Source organism: Macaca nemestrina, chromosome 6, assembly GCF_043159975.1.
Source record: "Macaca nemestrina isolate mMacNem1 chromosome 6, mMacNem.hap1, whole genome shotgun sequence".
NCBI lineage: Eukaryota > Metazoa > Chordata > Mammalia > Primates > Cercopithecidae > Macaca > Macaca nemestrina.
In genome coordinates, this window is record NC_092130.1 from 22,077,644 (window position 1) to 22,096,649 (window position 19,006).

Sequence of the window (19,006 nt, forward strand, 5' to 3'; positions counted from 1 at the left end):
CACCTGGGAATGTAAGCTGGAATTCCTAGAAGAGGGGGTTAGAAAACCCAGGGGCCTCCACTTAACACCCAGAAGTTCCCTCATTTGCCCACAGAATCCTAGAAAACCACAGGCAGGAGGGGAATTGTCCATGCTCTAGAATGGTATTTTTTGTCTGCCTCTGGCTGGGTTATGGGTGATAATTAGGTGGGCCTGGTTCTGACCTGTCAAAAAGAATGGATCTGCTGAGATTGGTAGCAGACCCCTTGGGCAGCCAGGAATGAGGCTGTGTGGGACCGTCGACTAGCCGGGCTGGACAGGAGGCTAGAGCAGGGAAAGCCGGCCCCCATAATTGGACGAGAATAGAACAGAGACTCCGGAAGCAGAAGTTGAAAGACCAGCAATTTCAGCATCCAGTGATCTTTCCCCAGACACTGAGCCTGCCCCATAGAGCTCCAGGAGTTCTTAGGAGGTCACATTCGGTACATAAAAACAGAACTAAACAAAACCCAGCCTCTGTGCTCCCAACTCACCTCACCCTGCTCTTCTTTTTCACAGCCTTTAACCACCTTCCAACATATACTATAATTTACTAGCATGTTATCTTAGGTGTAGATAAGCCTCAAGGCATGGCTCTTTGTTTTGTGTTCCAAGTGCCTACAACAATGCCGACATATAGTAGGCACTCAATAAATACTTCCTTAATAAATGACTGACTTTAAAAATTGCTAAAAGTCTGGGCCGGGCGCGGTGGCTCAAGCCTGTAATCCCAGCACTTTGGGAGGCCGAGACGGGCGGATCCCGAGGTCAGGAGATCGAGACCATCCTGGCGAACACCGTGAAACCCCGTCTCTACTAAAAAATACAAAAAACTAGCCGGGCGAGGTGGTGGGCGCCTGTAGTCCCAGCTACTCGGGAGGCTGAGGCAGGAGAATGGCGTAAACCTGGGAGGCGGAGCTTGCAGTGAGCTGAGATCCGGCCACTGCACTCCAGCCCGGGCTACAGAGCGAGACTCCGTCTCAAAAAAATAAAAATAAAAAATAAAAATTGCTAAAAGTCAAATATTTCCTTTTTCTATTTTTTAAGGACAGGGTCTCACTCTGTTACCCAGGCTGGAGTGCAGTAACACAATCATGGCTCACTGCAGCCTCAAACTTTTGAACACAAGTGATCCTCCCACCTCAGCCTCCCAAGTAGCTGGGACTACAGACCATACTTAGCTAATATTTTTATTTATTTTTGTAGAAACGTGGTCTCACTATTGCCCAGGATGGTCTTGAACTCCTAACTTCAAGCAATTTACCAAAACACTAGGATTACAAGTGTGAGCTAACACACCCAGCCATCAAATGTTTCTCTTTTGAAAAAAAAAATTATAAAATTAGTTAAACTTCTTTGGCAACTTAACCACACGATATGAATAAGAGATGTTGTTACATTATTATTAAATTTTGAAATCATCAAAAAGATGCAAAGAAAACAGCAAGTACTTGGGAAAAGGTGAGCATTCTAGGGAAGGCACTAAAAGCGGAAGATTGATAGGTTTGCCCTATGAACGATTGCTTATGCATTTTTGGGCTTTAACTCCCTTCTTGGTAATAATACAGACAGTTATGGTACTAATGAAAGTAATAACCATCAATGTTTATGAAGTTCTTATAATGCCCCAGGCCCCAGGGCAAAACAGTTTAGCTGCATTATCTCACCTAATTCTTAAAGCAACATATTAGAGCAGTTGCCATGACTACCACTTCTGTTTTACAGATGAGGGAACTGAGTCACAGAGAGGTTGAGTAATTCTCTCACAATCACACAGTTATAATAGTACAAGGCAAGGCTGGGCACTTGAACTCCAAATTTTCTGATTCTGAGCTCCCACGTCAGACTCTGTGTCATAACTCCTGTTTCTCATTCTCTCCTTGCCTCTTTGTCGATCACTTTTCCTCTAGTCCACACTGGTAAAAGGAAAAACCTAAAAAGGTGAAGAAGTCATTGTAGTCTCAGGAAGGAGAAAGGTAGAGTCAGCTATGCAGACACATTGCAAAGTACTCAAATTTGCTTTCAACCAATCTCGCCCTTACCCTTAGAACACATAATGCTAAAGATGCAACTGGGAGAGTTGTATGAACTTAAAGATGCTCATCGGACTCCTTTCTTTAATCAATTTAATCTCAAAGCGTTAAGAAAATGCTTCTTATCAAATAGCCCAACCCACCAATGAACTGTGTACCTGATCTGCCTCCCTTCTCAGGCTGCCTCGTGATTTATTCTGTCACAGCCCCACCTCAAGCCTCGCAGGGCAGATGGTGCCAGATGGTAAACTTATAACAACTTCTGCAATCAAACTGCGGAGAGGTTGCCAAACTCCCTTCCTCTGATCCCTAAGAGTCACTGGAAGATGCCTCGGGTGCCCCGTGGGAGGGAATGTGATGGGGAGGGGTGTACTTCAACCTGAATGTGGCTCTGCTTTTATCTACTTCACACCTTGAATTTCTGAACTAAGTTTGTTTCTAAAGGCTCATCTGTAACAAAAGAGAAGAATATGAAATCACAAGATAGAGAAACACAGTTTATTAAAAAGAGACCTTGGTTCACAGTTGAAAAAATTGGGTCCTGGTTCCTCCCCTGCCATTGCCTTGAGCAAATCACTTAACTCCTTGGGACTCAGTTTTCTCATCTGCAAAATGAGGAGATCTTATATCAGTATTAGTTAATTAGTTGTGACAAATGTACTAAAGTGATGTTCACAATATGGCAAACTGAGGGTGGTGTAAACGGGAACCCTCTGGAATATTCTTACAGCTTTTCTGTCAGAAACTATTAAATATTTTAAAGTTTATTAAAGTTAAAAAAAAAAGTTGAGCCTCAAAAAATCTATTGCAGGGCCTTTTTTTTTTTTTTTTTTTTTTTTGAGACAGGGTCTCATCCTGTCACATTGTCACCCAGGCTGGAATGCAGTGTCACAATCATGGGTCACTGAGCCTTGACCTCAAGTGATCCTCATGCTTCAGCCTCCTGAGTAGCTGGGACCACAGGCACGTACCACCATGTCCAGCTAATTTTTTTACGTAGAGACCGGCTTGCACTATATTCCTAGCTGGTCTTGAACCCCTGGCCTCAAGCAATCCTCCCGCCTCAGCCTCCCAAAATGCTGGGATTACAGAAGTGAACCACTGTGCCCGGGCAATATTCCAGCTTTAAAATGCACCTGATGTTATCCATTCTTTAAAGAAAGCTACCTCGGTAAATTTTTCGAGTTTCTTTGGTTAAAATTTCAGTTTGCCATTTATTGACTTTCCACTATACCTGGAGATGCAGAGGAAAACTCTAAATTCTGGAACATTTTTTGATATCTTATAAAATCAAGTTCGTCTGGATCCTGGAGGCACCCAGCTCTGGGCATCTTCTGTTGTAGAGTCTTGGGATTTTTTTTCAGCCATCCTTACTGCCTGGTCTTATATATACTTACTATATTGGTCTACAACACGTACCACAACTATATGTATGCAGTATACACACACACATATGCACTTACACACACACAAACACTAAACTAAAGTTAGATAGATAGGTCAATATTTTAGTTTTACTGTCCTAATGTTATAAACCCATAAAGTCATGCTGGTACTTTAAGTAGATGAAGTAGGCAGTTCAAAACTTAGTTAAGTTTAAAAAGAGAAGTCAGTCGGGCGCGGTGGTTCAAGTCTGTAATCCCAGCATTTTGGGAGGCCGAGACGGGCGGATCATGAGGTCACGAGATCGAGACCATCCTAGCTAACACAGTGAAACCCCATCTCTACTAAAAACTACAAAAAACTAGCCAGGCAAGGTGGCGGGTGCCTGTAGTCCCAGCTACTAGGGAGGCTGAGGCAGGAGAATGGTGTAAACCCGGGAGGTAGAGTTTGCGGTGAGCTGAGATCCGGCTACTGCACTCCAGCCTAGGCAACAGAGCGAGACTCCATCTCAAAAAATTAATTAATTAATTAAAACATAAAAAGAGAAGTCTTGGTTATGAAAAATAGACTTTTCCATATCAAATTTCAGCCTTTGGGTTTCACCAGAGTCTCCTTTGTTATTTCCAGACCACTGATCAGCATATGACTATATTTTGCTGGTTCCCAACCAACATCTCCATGTAAGAAGTTTTTGTCAGAAAACTACTGATGTTCACAAATGATTTTAATACCCATTGGGGTTTTGAGAGTCTATGGCAACAAGGGGAGTATGGTGTGTTGGCCGCAGTGTTTATTTCACTGAATAAAATGGGCAAGTGTTTGCTTCTTAGCAATGCTTTCTGTTTCCCTTCTTGACTCCAAATGCCTTAAGGATAGTTAATGACAATACTATCTTGGGGGCTTCCAAAGCCCCCCAAACACTTGATTCCATGGGGCTTGGACCAATCTATAAATTGGGTGTTTGGAACCAAATTGCACAGCTATCACTGACTAGAGTGGCCATAATGAAATCGTAGCTACTTGACCCGCTTACTTGAAAGGCCTTTAAAAAAAAAAAGAAAATCCATTAATCAATTTGTTTCTTGAGGCAACTTAGCAACAGGGATCCCTGCAGTAAATTGGGTGCTTTTGCTAATGAGCAAGTTGGATTGAATAGTTAGTTGCATCAACTTAATTCAATTTTTAGGCCATTGATTTTCATTAGGAAGATTCAACACAACCTTCCCACCTTCCTACAGACATACTTTTCCCATTGGTGATATGCTATTTTTCACAATTGTCCCAGTGGAATATGTCCAGAAGACTATTTCAACATGTCAAAAATTGGGGGAATCTGTGGCAAACAGAACTTCCCATTATTAGGAAACCAAGACAGAATGATTTCTAAGCCCCATACTTCGAAGATCAACCCATTTTTTTAAACTCATATCCATTACAATGTTCTCTAATTATATCTTCTGTATATACCCTCTACTCAAGAATATTTGGGTTGAGCTTCGATTTATTTCTTCATTAATTCACTTCTTCAACAATTTTCTTATTATCATACTTATATTCTAGGGTACAAGTGCACAATGTGCAGGTTTATTATATATGTATATATGTGCCATGTTAGTGTGCTGCACCCATTAACTCATCATTTACATTAGGTATATCTCCTAATGCTATCCCTTCCCCCTCCCCCCACCCCACAGCAGGCCCCAGTGTGTGATGTTCCCCTCCCCGTGTCCAAGTGTTCTCATTGTTCAATTCCCACCTTTGAGTGAGAACATGCGGTGTTTGGTTCTTTGTTCTTGTGATAGTTTGCTGAGAATGATGGTTTCCAGCTGCATCCATGTCCCGACAAAGGACATGAACTCATCCTTTTTTATGGCTGCATAGTATTCCATGTTGTATATGTGCCACATTTTCTTAATCCAGTCTGTCATTGATGGACATTTGGGTTGGTTCCACGTCTTTGCTATTGTCTTCAACAAATATTTATTGAGCATTTACTATATCCATGTACAATACTGAGTTATCCAGGTACAGTGCTGAGGATACTTTGGTAAATAAAAGAACAAAAGATCTGCCCTTAGGAAGCTTAGTTTCTACTTGGGAAGACAGATAATTAACAAGTAAATAAGCACATGCATAATTACCTAGTGTGGTAAATGCTATGTTGAAAACTAAAAGAGAAGATAATAGAGAATAATAGGAGTGAACCAACTGATATATGTTAGGGAATAATTAAAGTTAATACGTATTGAGTATTGCTCTGAGTACATATATTTTCTTATTTAAGCTTCTTAACAATCCTATGAGGTAGATATGTAATAACCTACATTTTTAAGATAAGGAAACTGATTAACAGAGAGTTTTCAAACTGATTAAGGAGTTTGCCCAAGGACACATAGCTAGCAATTAGCAGGTTCAAATTTTGACCCCAGCAGACCTGCTCCAGAGTCCACACTCAACCACTGCACTATATTGTCTTTTTGGAGAGATGTTATTTACTCTGATAGCTGAAAGCTTGCAATGAGGCACCTAGACAAGAAGCAGGGGCAGAGCATTCAGCGAAGCTGGAATGGTGTGCATGATGTTCCAAAGACAAGGACTCTGCTGGCGTTCTAGGAGGCAGGCCAAGCTGCCACACGGGGGGTAAGAGATGAACTTTATCTTCTGCATGTGTACAATATAAACATTTTAAATATGTTTTTTAAAAACCATGTCTATCAGTCTCAAACCAGAGATTCTAAAACATCCCCGCTGAAAGTTGTCATAAATGGGGTCATCAAATCACTGAAAGGATAATCCTGGCCTCTGAATCTCATTGGTACATGCAGAGCTTCTCTCTCACGCTGCAGGGAGAGCCCTTGAACCATTTTATTTGACCTTGTAAGACTGTTTAGTGTCTATCCGTAACCCCAACTTTGAACTTCTTGAGAGCAAGACACCATCATATTCATCTTCATGGCCTTAGTCCTAGCACAGCCCGTGGTACAGAGTAGGTGTCCGATAAAGGAGGAAAACATGGCTAGGGACTGGATGCATGACAGTGCCTCATGTACGGCCTGCAGTCAACAAGTGTTTCAGAAGGGGAAGATAAGGGCTTGTGTACATCTGAATGGCGAGGCGGTGGGGGTCAGGGCACAGAATCACCAGCTAGAGTGGGGTAGGTGTGAAATCATCTGAAAGTTCAAGACAAACCCCCCCACACCTAACTGTCGGCTGGATTCATAGGGGCAACCGGCTCAGTTCTCGGTTTCCCTCTGCCCAGAGAGCACTGTGTTTATGAGCCTATTCAGCTGCTGGGAGTTTCAGGGGGAGATGACTTCAGAAGTGTGATATTTAAAAGCAGGAGGAAAGAACGGCTTGGTAAGGATGCTGGGCCTCTATTTATTCCACTCCGTATGCCAGGCTCCAAGACTTCTCGGCGGATTCCCATTTGTCTTTCTCCTGTGGAATATTTCAGATTTACAGTGCCATCTGTTAAGGAGTGCGGGCCCAGGCGGCACAGTTCAGCCCGAGGCCCTTCTGCTGCCCAAGGCCAGGAGGTGGCCCAGAGCGGCTGGTGCCAGGCTCGTGACTTCCCTGCCTGAGCCAGGCTGAGCAGCCTCCAAAGAGTGATGGATTAGGACCCCGACAGGGCTACCTCCTCTTATTCCTGCGTCTGGATTGGTGGCATAGGCGCGATTTCTGGTCCTCCTTGTTTGTCTGTGTCTTGCACACTCTCACTCACGTTGTTGAAAACAGTCTCCTGGCTGGGATCTGGGCTCCCTGGGCTTTCGCTCTTCCACTTTGTACATTAACTCCTCTCTCTTCTGGCATTTTCAGAAACTGCCTTTGCCAGGGCTCTAGGGGGTGGCTGCTGAACTCTGCAGCTCTGACTAAGGAATACACCGTCACAAAATTACTAGAGTATCATTCAGACAACAAAGGGCGCAATGCTTCAAACACTCAGATGCTGTTTTGGAGTATTTGGGGTCTACCCATTTGTCCCATTTCACCCAGGAAAGCCTTTGTATTTCGAAAGCAAAGCTATCTGCCTACCTGGAACTGACACATACAAATGCACCCTGGCTCCTTTTGCACAGCAGGCACCACTGCAATCAACAGGCCACGTGCGTGCCCTGGAATTCGCAGTCGGGCCATCCTCCAGCATCCCAGGCTGGAAGAGTAACCAGCGGAAGTACAGGATTGATGGGCAGGAATCTGCTCTGTCATTCAACTTGCATCACCTCCTGCCTGAACAGCACATTCATCTTTTCAGAGTGCTTTCCTGGGCCCATGCTTCTTCTAATTAGATCTCATAAAACCCTGGGCAACGCACAGAGTGGGTCTCATCACTCCCACTCTCATTTGGCTGACAAGATTCAGGGAGGGCATATGATTTGCCCAAGGTCACACTTTTCTTAGTGGCACATGATCCAACTCATCATAATCCAGCGTTCTTCCCTCCATATCAGATTTTCACTCCGCTTTCCAATAATAAAATAATGGTGCTTCCACCAGTACCACCCAATACACGACTAGATACTTTTCTTTGTGATTTGCTTTGGGATGTCAAAGCCTTAATTTGGGAGTATGTTAGTAATTTTAGTAATTCACACTTAACCAGTTTAGAATCATATTAGAATGGACTGGCCCACTTTGCTAAACCACCATCACCATAATAATGACTGGAGGAGCAGCTAACATTTAGTAAGTGTTAACCCTATACAGACATCTCTTCTGCTTTTCACGTACTTCAATCTCAATGAGTCTGTGTGGTGGATAATATTGTTTTTACCATTTTACAAGGAAGAGAATCGAGGCACAGAGAGCTCAGGTCACTCACACAAGGTCCCACAGTTACTCGGTGGCTGAAACAAGATTTGAACTCTGAACTGCAGAGGCTTTATTTCTAGTTGATTTCACTACAAATCAGATAAGATTCTCAGCAGGACAAAGGGAAGTTGAGGGAGCACATAGTTAGACAACAACAGGAAAAACATAATGCCGAGAACTCTTAAAGCTCAGTTCTCAGTACATGATACCCTAAATATAAAAGGTTTTTCTCTATTCTTTAAAACAGGCCCTGAGGAATTATGTCTCATATCTCTGAAGTCAGAGAGTATTACTGAATTACTACATTACCTATTCATTACCTATTCTGTACTCAGGCTCTCACTCTATGGTCACTCTGCCCGTCATGTGTGTGTTACATGTTCCATAACAGTCATTTAAAAATAGATGGACCCCATCACACAGTCTGTTTACAAGAGATCTCAACCCTCTTTCCATTTGCTTGTTTAAGATTACAACTTCATCAGTGTAAGCAAAATGTCATGGGCTGAAGAAGTCATGAGATGTGATCAAAAGCCAATGGGCCAGAAAAGGCAAATACGGCTGTACAAGTTGCTCATTTCTGTGAAAACAAATAAAAATTTAAATGTAACAACGTCAGCAGTTTCTTTTAGTGGCCGCAGAGATTGTCTCTGCACTTCCTTGGCGCAACAGACATTACATTTAAGCTCAAACGAGATATGCATCTGAGTCTGAAAATACTGGTACCCTGTGTGGGATGACATTAAAAGGACAACCAACCTAGGCTCTACAGAAACCATTCAAAACTCCTAATAATTCCTCCGAAAATGCAAATGTACTAATCACTAGCCTGGTCCTATGTTTAACAGGTTCTTCCCAAACATATACTTTATATATTTTTGCTAAGATGTGAATTAACACACTCCTTTTTTGACTTTATTAATCAATGGAGACAAAATTCTGCCAATTGCTATGAAAATTGAAAACCCATTGGAAAATTCTCAGTGTCATATTCAAATCTTTGCAAAATCTCAAACATTTCTCTCAGACTTGCTTCTCTTTAAAGTGAAAAAATGACAGAGAAAAGTAGATGGAGCTGATGTGAGATAATTTATTTTTATAATCCTTATATACGCAATTCATTTGTGAAAAGGAATGGTTTGAAGAATAGATGGACCCTTGGGATATGTAGGGTGATTCCAAGGTAGGAAAAACAAAGTATCCTTCTAACATGGAAAGTTTGTTTGGTCGGTTGTTGGTTTATTTTATTTTATTTTATTTTATTTTATTTTATTTTATTTTTAGTGAGCCAAGACCAGGATGCTTTTATTTAACGGAATGAATTGCGATAGAAAGAAATAATAAAGGAAATATTAGAGTGTATTATATGTAATAAGGGGAAGCATTGCTTCAATAATTAACACATATATGAATGTTGGGATGAAATTTTAAAAAGTATTTATTCCTAGGAATTACAGTGGAAAGTCTTAAGACTATTGGTTTAGACACACTGTGGAGATTTAGAAACTTAGAAGCATAATAGACATGCTTATCAATGTCTACTTGAACCACAGCTACTTCAATAGAGCCTGCCTCACCCAAGTCTGCGTGACATTACTCCATAATTCTTTTTATTTTTATTTTTTGGCAGGGGTGGGAGGCTGGGGTCAGGGGTGTATGTGCAGGTGTGTTACATGGGTAAATTGTGTGTTATAGGGGTTTAGTGTACAGATTATTTCATCACTCAGGTAATGACCATAATAGGGTTGTTTGGTTTTTGCTTGTTGATTTGTTTAAGTTCCATACAGATTCTGGATATTAGACCTTTGGGTATTAGGCCTTTGTTAGATGCATAGTTTGCAAATATTTTCCAACAGTGGAGGTTTTGCCAACCAATTCTTAGGAACCTGAATTCCAAACACAACATGAGTTTGTGGCCTCACCCATGAAACTCAACTTCCCAGTTATAAAGAAAAGGGGGATTGTAGAGACTCATCATTAAGCAAGTTGACTCCAAATCCAATTTTGATGATTTAAGCATAAATGCATCCACAAGCTGAGGATTAAATGTCCTTTAACATATGCCTAAATTTAGAATACTAGAAAAAGAAGCTCAAGGAAAAAAATGCCCTTTACATTTCCTTCTCCCAAATGCTTCAGTAAATAGTGTCTTAAGACATTTAAGAAGTAAAGCACATGACCAACAATTTACTGATCCCCCCAAAGATCTCATTCTTGCAAATACCTAAAAGCTAAAGAGAAAAGCTTGAGAAGGAAAAAAAGAAAGAAAGAGAAAAAGAAAGGAAGAAGGAAGCAACAGAAGGAGGGAGGAAGGAAGGAGGAAAGGAAGGAAGGAAAATAGGGAGGCAGGGAAGGGAAGAAGGGAGGCAGGGAAGGGAGGCAGGGAGGGAGGGAGGGAGGGAAGGAGGCAAGAAGGAAGGAAGGAAAAGAAGGAAGGAAAGAAAGAAAAAGGAAATAGAGAGAGGAAGGAAAGAAACTTAGAGCTCCTCTGAAATCCTACTTTGGATTGTGAAAGCATAAGAATCTTGACACAGTATATTGTTTTTTCTCTGTCATCACCACAAATCTGTATTTCAAGCTCAGAACTAGCATATTGTTTTCATTGAGTGGGATTAGCAAAATTTGTTTCCAGGAAAACTTTAAAATGAGCCCCATGTTTAAGTCTCCATCGGTTAGGTCATAAAGAACAGCAATCAATTCCAAAGTCTGATGGCTGCTCATGGTGTCATTTGCTGCTTCACATCTGTTTGACTCGGAAGTGACGTTCCCAATTGAGTGTGTTTTCGGCAAGTTCCCCATTAAATTACTGCAGTTTTATATAGAGATCATTGTGTACATTTCATGAATTCATGTAAAGCTAAAAGAAATGGACACTTTCAAGCTTTACAGTTTCCAATCTGATATTTTCCCAAACATCATAGGACAAGAGGTGGAGGGGGAGTAGAAAAGAGGAATGGCTAGATAGCACATCTTTCAAGAAAATATGGCAAAAAGGAGGCTTATTTTTAAGTTGTAAAAGTTCTGGACAGCTTCCCATTACAGATCATTATAGCATAAAGTATTATTGTTCTTTTTACAGAGCCTGGCTCGTTTTTATTCTCTCCTATAGATGCTTGGGCTGTTAGGTTCCAGCAGTCTGTGGTTTCACAGCTTCCTTGGCCAGCCAGGGCAGATGCTATAATTCTGTGTTGCTTTCCTAAAGACAAAGGTAGGAGGCTGTCAGCCTTTCCCCAACAGATGGGAGGCATGACAGTGCCCATCTTCACACACAGGTATGATCATTTCTGCCCAGCAGTGAATTGGTTCCCACCCCACTCCAGAGCTGAGCCTGGTGCAGTGGGAATTTCAGGTCAGAGGTAAAAGCAAATGTTTCTGGAGACACAGAAGGAGGGAGGGAGGGTTTAATCTCAGTCCTCCTGATTTAGCGTCCTGGGGTAAATGCTGCTATAACAAGGCTCCGAACCAACAACAGGATGACATAAGCTCTTCCATTTCTAACCCAGTTACCCACCAGAACCCAAAGCGTCCTGAAGCTCATGATGTATAAATTTAATTTCTCTTTTATGGCTGGAGCAGTGTTTTCCATGATTTATAAATCATTTGTTCGGTGATTTCTTTGAAATCTTTGCCTCATTTATGCTCTTGACCTCTTGACCCCCGATACATTTATTTATGCCAGGGATCTCTTCGCAGTGGTGCAGTTTAATGTCATTTGCCTGAGACTGGGTGGCTGAAAGGCAAAGAAACAAATACGAATGCTAAGGGAGGTTTGAGATGCAAAACTGTGTGTTTAAAAAGAAGGATAAACAAAGGAAAATATGAACACTTAAAACATATTCCTGCACTATTGATTTATTGCTGGAACTCTCTATTTATTGAATACTTTATGGGTATCTGATTATATGGCAGTTGATGGGGCAATGAGAGAATACTGATCCTCACAGCAAAAATATTTGCTATAAATGTCATGACATGCCTTGTCTATAATATGATTCTTTCCAGATGGTTATTTTTCAAGTTTCAGAAATGGAAAAATATGCCTTAAGACAAGTATACATAAAAATGATGCCTTTCTCCTTTGTCTCTTTTTGATTTTAGTTTATTAATACTCTGTTGTTTACCATGAAGCAATGTGCTAAAGAAATCTGGTCAGAATGACATCTGATTAATTGGGCAGGGCACTTCCTACATAGCTCTTTGCTGATAACCCAGCTGTCCAAGAACCATTTCATTATAAGAGATGCAGAGGCAGGCGACAGTCACAAAACCACTGGGAAGCTAGGTCTGCTTTAGCAGATTGGCACAATTTGTATCACTGGTGCTCAGAACCCAGAGGGCTCGCATAGCCCAGAGCCAAGGACAGGCTCTGCCTCTCGGGACAGCCTGTGCTCATTGTTGAAATGTCATGAAGAAAATGGCTCCTCTAACTCCTCCTAATCCATTTACCCGATGCAGAATTAGTTACTCTGATTTTATATATATAGTGAAACACACACGCACGTGTGCGCGCACACACACACACAACCAGATATTGTATTACAGATGCTTCCAGAGGTAAAATATAATATTCTGCTAGCTGTTACAGTTAACAATACACTAATGTTGAGCAACCCATTGTCAATGTTTCAGAAGGCTAAGTGTTTCCGCTCTTCTGGCTTCTCTGCTTTATGAGAGAGAAAACACATCATTTGCACATTTAAATTACATAAATTCAACGACTGTGCATGAGCTGGTATGGGGAGTGAATAATGAGAGGGAGAGAAATAACAATTTAAATAGTGTGTGTGATTTTGCCCTCCATTCCACTCAAGAGACACACACATCCTAATGATGGTGAATCAGGCTGCAGGAGTCAGTGGTTTCCTCCCCTGGTTTTGGCTTCCTGGCGCCTCCTACTTTGTGAGCCTCTCGCCATGCTGGGTATGGGTCAAGAATAAAGCTGACTACCTCGTCTGTTCACCTTACATGTTGATCCCTGACATGACTGCTCTAAAATGGGGTTAATTGCAGTCCATGTCACAGCTAGGACTTCCAGGTGTACAGACAAGGTGAAAGGTACTAAGGAACATCAAGGTGCAAATCAGAGAGGAAGAAGTCCAAAGGCAAAACAGAGGCACCAAATAGGGATCGAGTTCAAGTGAACAGTAACATAAAGGTCGAAGTCAATAGAAGGTGACAAAATGTTAGCACTGGTTATTTCCTGGGTAGTGGCTATTATCTTCTTCATATGTCTCTCCATTTTACAGCTTGTCTGCAATAAGCAAGGATTAGTTTTATGATAAGAAGAAAACAAAGTATTAGGACACTAACCGGCCGGGCATGGTGGCTCATGCCTGTAACCCCAGCACTCTGGGAGGCCAAGGCAGACGGATCACCTGAGGTCAGGAGTTCGAGACCAGCCTGGCCAACATGGTGAAGCCCCGTCTCTACTAAAAATACAAAAATTAGCTGGGTGTGGTGGCAGGCACCTGTAACCCCAGCTATTCGGGAGGCTGAGGCAGGAAAATCAGTTGAACCCAGGAAGTGGAGGTTGCAGTGAGCCAAGATTGCGCCATTGCCCTCCAGCCTGGGTGACAAGAGCGAAATTCCATCTCGGGAAAAAAAAAAAAGACCCTAATCATAAAAATGAAAGTGTTTAAAAAGTGAGAGAGGTCCGGGTGTGGTGCCTCACGCCTGTAATCCCAGCACTTTGGGAGGCTGAGGCGGGCGGATCACGAGGTCAGGAGGTCAAGATCATCCTGGCTAACACAGTGAAATCCCTTCTCTACTAAAAATACAAAAAATTAACCGGACTTGGTGGCAGACACCTGTAGTCCCAGCTACTTGGGAGGCTAGAGCAGGAGAATGACGTGAACTCGGGAGTCGGAGCTTGCAGTGAGCTGAGATCGTGCCACTGCACTCCAGCCTGGGCGACAGAGTGAGACTCAGTTTCCAAAAAAAAAAAGAGAGAGAGAGAGATTGTCTAAGGCAGACTGGGTCTGGAGAGTGCAGAGAAAAACGCCAGGACTGGCACTGGGAAGTTCAAGTTCATTTTGCTCTTACTTTTCAGTGTGATCCTGGCTCAGAGCACAGGACCTGGAGTCATAGATGGCCGAGTTCAAATCCAGAATCTGCCACCTTTTGTTTGTGATTTTGAACAAGTCACTTAACCTCTCTAAGAAGTAGTGTGCTGGTAAACATGGAACAACCAGCTGTGGAGGGAGGGAATGCAATTTGTAGTACTTGCCAATCTCCACAGATGCAAATGCTCCCACTGTGGCCAGTTTCAAGCTGCTAACCTGTGGTCAACCCAGATCACAAAATTCCTAACAGTTTAACTATTGACTCACCCAAGCTGGTAGAAGCCAGCCCAGCAGACCACCATCTCTGAGTCTCAGTTAACATTACCTGAGTAACTACTCATAGGTTGATGATGAGATTTGAATAACACCAAGCATGTAAAATGCTTAGCAGAGTTCCAGGCTCAAGAGGAACATTTCAATGTGCAGAATATCATAGAGAGAGGAATCTGCTTATGTACCCGTAAACTACCTTTGGAAAAATACATGACAAATTGGTAACAGAATTGTCTCTGAAGAGGAAAGCTGGAAGGCTGGAAACACATCAGAGGCAGTGTTTTCACTGTTTACCTTTGATAGCTCTTAATTTAGAATCACAAGTATGTACTTTGTATTCTAAAAAGAAATAAAATTAAAATTATTGTGTAAATCATAGTAAGAATTCAGTGATTTTTCTTCATAAAGCTGGCGGTGCTAACTGACCAGCATGCTCCCCTGCTGAGACTCACAAGAACTATACAAAGGGCCTCAGGAATATATTAAAACACAAGAAGCTCCCACCTGGGGCATGAAAAAAATTCAATTAGTAGGTTGATGTGAAAGAGATCATAACAGATGACACACCTCCAGTTTTTATGCTGGACTTTAGTTGACCGAGTTAATGTCAAATGTTAACCCTTCTTTGCACAGGGACTACAACATTTATAGATGGTAGAATAACAATAATAGTGTCACCATGCCTTCTTGATTTATTGTAAAACCAATATTATAACTATAGAAATTAAATGGCAAAAATAGTTCTCTATAAACCCTCTTACTTTTTTTCATTTACCATCCCTTTCTTTTCCTTTCTGTCTTTTTTTTTTTTTTTTTTTTCTTGCCCATCCAGGTCTCCAAACCCTTCCTAGCTCGACTGCTAGATCTTAGCATCTATCCCACTCCTTCTGAAGGTTCTCTCACCTTTCTGGACTTAGGACAATTGGTGGGTAGTGGAGGGTTGGGAAGAGGAGGTGGCAATTACATGAGCTTTCACAGCAGCCTGCCCCTCCTGCGGTTGTAGGGCCCCAGGTGTCTCTTTGGCTGCAGTTGGCTCCAACACACTGGCTTCAGAGGGAAAGGAGAGGTGAGCCTCCTCTTTAGTCCTGAATCCTCAAAGCAGATTCAGGACTAATAGATTCAGGACTAATTCCCTCAATTCCCTACAGCAGTATTAGGACCTGGCTCCAACTATTAACAAGATTGTATGTAAAGTCCAGGAAGAACAGAAGGAAACTACAACACAGAGAAAAACCTTCCTCTAGACCTAGTATGAGGCCCAGATCCTGCTTCTGGGAACCCCTAAGATACCTCCCAACCTGATCTCAACTGAGAGTGTACTCAAACACATCTCCTTTTCTTATAGTCCAGATCTCAGAGCCATGTCTCCAAGGAAGAAAAGATGTTTTCCCTCAGCCCAGGCCATAATCTTTATTCCTAGGAGATCCATTCCTTACCAGGATGATCAACAGCAGTGATACCCATTCCATCCCAATGCAAACATCCCAATGCAAACCCCATCAGACACCAACAGTCCAGTCCAGTCCAGTCCTGGTGTCTTATTTGAGATCTGCTGATCCAGACTTTGAGAAGTGCACTGATTCTGGGTTGTGGGTGAGGGTGAGGTTTGTGTTGGGATGGAATGGGTATCAACTACTCCCAGTCCAGTCTGATTCTCCCAGCATGAGAGGAAGACCCTATCCGCATATACTCCTTGTAGTCACTTTCCTGGGAGGCAGCAGTTCAAATAATAATCCCCAGGCCACCCCAGATACAGGTAACCAGAGTTAGGGCACAGTGTTGTCTTAGCTCACACCAAAATAAGAAACCGAAGGAGATTTGCTTCATATATAGGGAAAAATGTACATGACCACACAGAGCTTTTGGTTTCCCACCTGTGATTTTGCAAGCCTTCCAAATAACAGCTGGGCTCTTGCTTTACCTATGGATAGCATTAAGACAACTCAGTGATTTTTCTAGAATAAAGCAGCAGTCTGACCCATGAAGTTTGGAAAGCTGACTTTCTTATGAGACAGAAGACCTTTGCAGCTTTTAAATGACAGGTTATTTTTTTCAAGCTTCTACTCATAAATGTTTCAACATCTTCAGAAACATTTTCAAGCTAGGTCATCCTGTTCCATGCATATAATTATTACAGGCCTATGATCATGTTGTATATAAAATATTGTATTTGACCTTTCTTTACTTAATATGATGCATATGTATTTTCATGTCTCATCAATGCAGTTTAGAATTAGAATGATGATTTGAGTGTCATAATAAGAAAGATATCAAATAAGAAGAAAGCTGACTCTTTAAGTGGAAAGGGTGAGAGTCAGAGCAACCTTAGGCAAAATCTGTAAATATATCATTTATTTTTAGAGTTTGCCTCCTCCCTTCAGAGACCTCCCTATGAACAGGAACCTATATCCCCAGCATTGGCACAGTGTCTAGAGCAAAGTAGGTACTCCGTGTGTTTTTGTTGGATAAATGAGCAATTGAATAAAGAAGTGAATGAACACTGTTCCCTCTGTGACAACCGTGTTCTCCTCTGACCTGTGTTCACTGTGGCATGTAGCTTTCTAAGCACCCCTCCACCATCACTATATTTCTGCAATGGGCTGATATGTTTGTATCCCCCCCAAAATCCACACAATGAAATCCTAACCCCCAATGTGATGGTATTAGGACGTAGAGTCCTTGGGGGCATGGGAGGCAGTAACTAGATGATTCGGGTGAAGCTCTCATGAGAGATCAGCGCCCTTATAAAGGGACCCCAGAGAGCTCTCTTTCTTTCTGCCATGTGAGGATATGACAAGAAAACAGCAGTCTACAAGCTAGAAGAAGACCCTCACCAGGGCCCAACCACACCAGTATTCCAATCTCAGACTTCCAGCCTCCAGAACTGTTAAGAAATAAATTTCTATCATTTGCAAGTCACCCAGGTTATGGTACTTTGTTAAAGCAGCCTGAACTAAGACAATCCCCATTCTGTGTCCTCTACGGTTTTAAGGTATTTCCTAAGAAAAGCAAAATTTTAAATCTCCACATCTTAGGATATACAATAGATCTTCAAGAAGGCCCTTCACTAAGTAGGCCAATGCCTTTTGATGAGCCCGTGGCTTACTGAACCTAGGAAATTGTGGCTAGCAGCACAATTACAGTCAAGTTTGCTCTAGGTCTGTGTTTTGCATTTTTGGTTCTCTGTGTTTCTGTTATATAAGGGTCCTTCAATATTTCTCTGGTTTCTCAGGAGAGATGTTCTCCTAAAATCATGACAAGAAGAAGCATGAAACGTCTCATAGAACCCCAAGAAGAGTGCATCACAAAATTGTGGCGATTCGAGGCATAGACTTTGGAAACCAAAGCACCTTGGTTCAGTTTCTAGAGAATAGGTCTCACTCTCCTTATCTGTAAAACAGGAATAAATACAATGCTGTATACAAAGTATTTAACTTACTTCCTGGTATGTACTAAGAACCCAATCCATGTTAGCTTTTATTACTAAGAAAAAATAATAATATAAAACAATCAGTAAATAAAGGGCAAGAGTTTCAGGTACTGCTGTGAAACAGTGAAAAAGCTCTTTGAGAAACAGACATAGCTCAAATCATACAATTTACATCAGGGATATCAAATATATTATTTTCATGCCACTACCTTCCCCTTCTATGCCTACGATAGATATCACTAATCAAGCCCAGACTGGCCTCAATCATCTTTTCAAAACTGACTGTATCAATTGATCAGTATTATCACATGAAAGGAATTCTATTTGCCATTCAATATGTAATTGGTTTCTTCTTTTGCCTATGTTAACATTAGCACAGGGAAAAACACTCTTTAATCAGACAGTTCTGTAAATGCTTTTTAAAAATAGGCATTAGGCTAAACTACTCAGTCGTAAACTTCATTCATCTCAGGATATAGTCACTGAGAGCCAACAGACCCACGTTTTTATCCCCAATGCAGAGCATCAATCCCTTACATTGAGGAAGTCCTCAATGAATAGTTGGTGAATTTCACAGTTTCAAACCCTGATGCTGAAGTGTATAAATTCACCCCTATTCCAACTCAATTCCCTCTGTTTTCCTTTCTCTTCACTGCTTCTCTTGACATGCTCTTTGATCAGCATTAACTGACTTCCTAAATGAAGACTAAGTTTCAGGAATCATATATGTGTTCAGTGTTGGACAATACTCTTCGGGAAAGTAAACTGACATTTTATTAGGATATTCATGATCCCAATATGGGGAGCAAGTGAAATCATATGCCAATTCATTCTTTAACAACAACAGCAAAGAACTCAAGTTATAGAGGTATTTTAAGGGATTCTTTTATTGATATAACTCTTTTGAGGTCATTACTCAAGGTCTTTGCCTCTAGGTTACAAAGGAACCATTTAGCTGAGCTTGTGTTTTCTTTTTCAGTTTTATGCCAAATAAATAC

General features: G+C 41.6%; 1 long non-coding RNA gene across 1 annotated transcript in view; it reads right to left on the bottom strand.

Annotated features, from left to right (window-relative positions):
* Positions 1–2,179: 2,179 nt before the first annotated feature.
* LOC139363723 (uncharacterized) overlaps positions 2,180–19,006 on the bottom strand; it is a 132,844-nt gene continuing 116,017 nt past the window's right edge. The window contains exon 3 of the long non-coding RNA XR_011624531.1: positions 2,180–2,656. This is a non-coding gene — a long non-coding RNA (uncharacterized lncRNA). The remainder of the gene's footprint in view (positions 2,657–19,006) is intronic.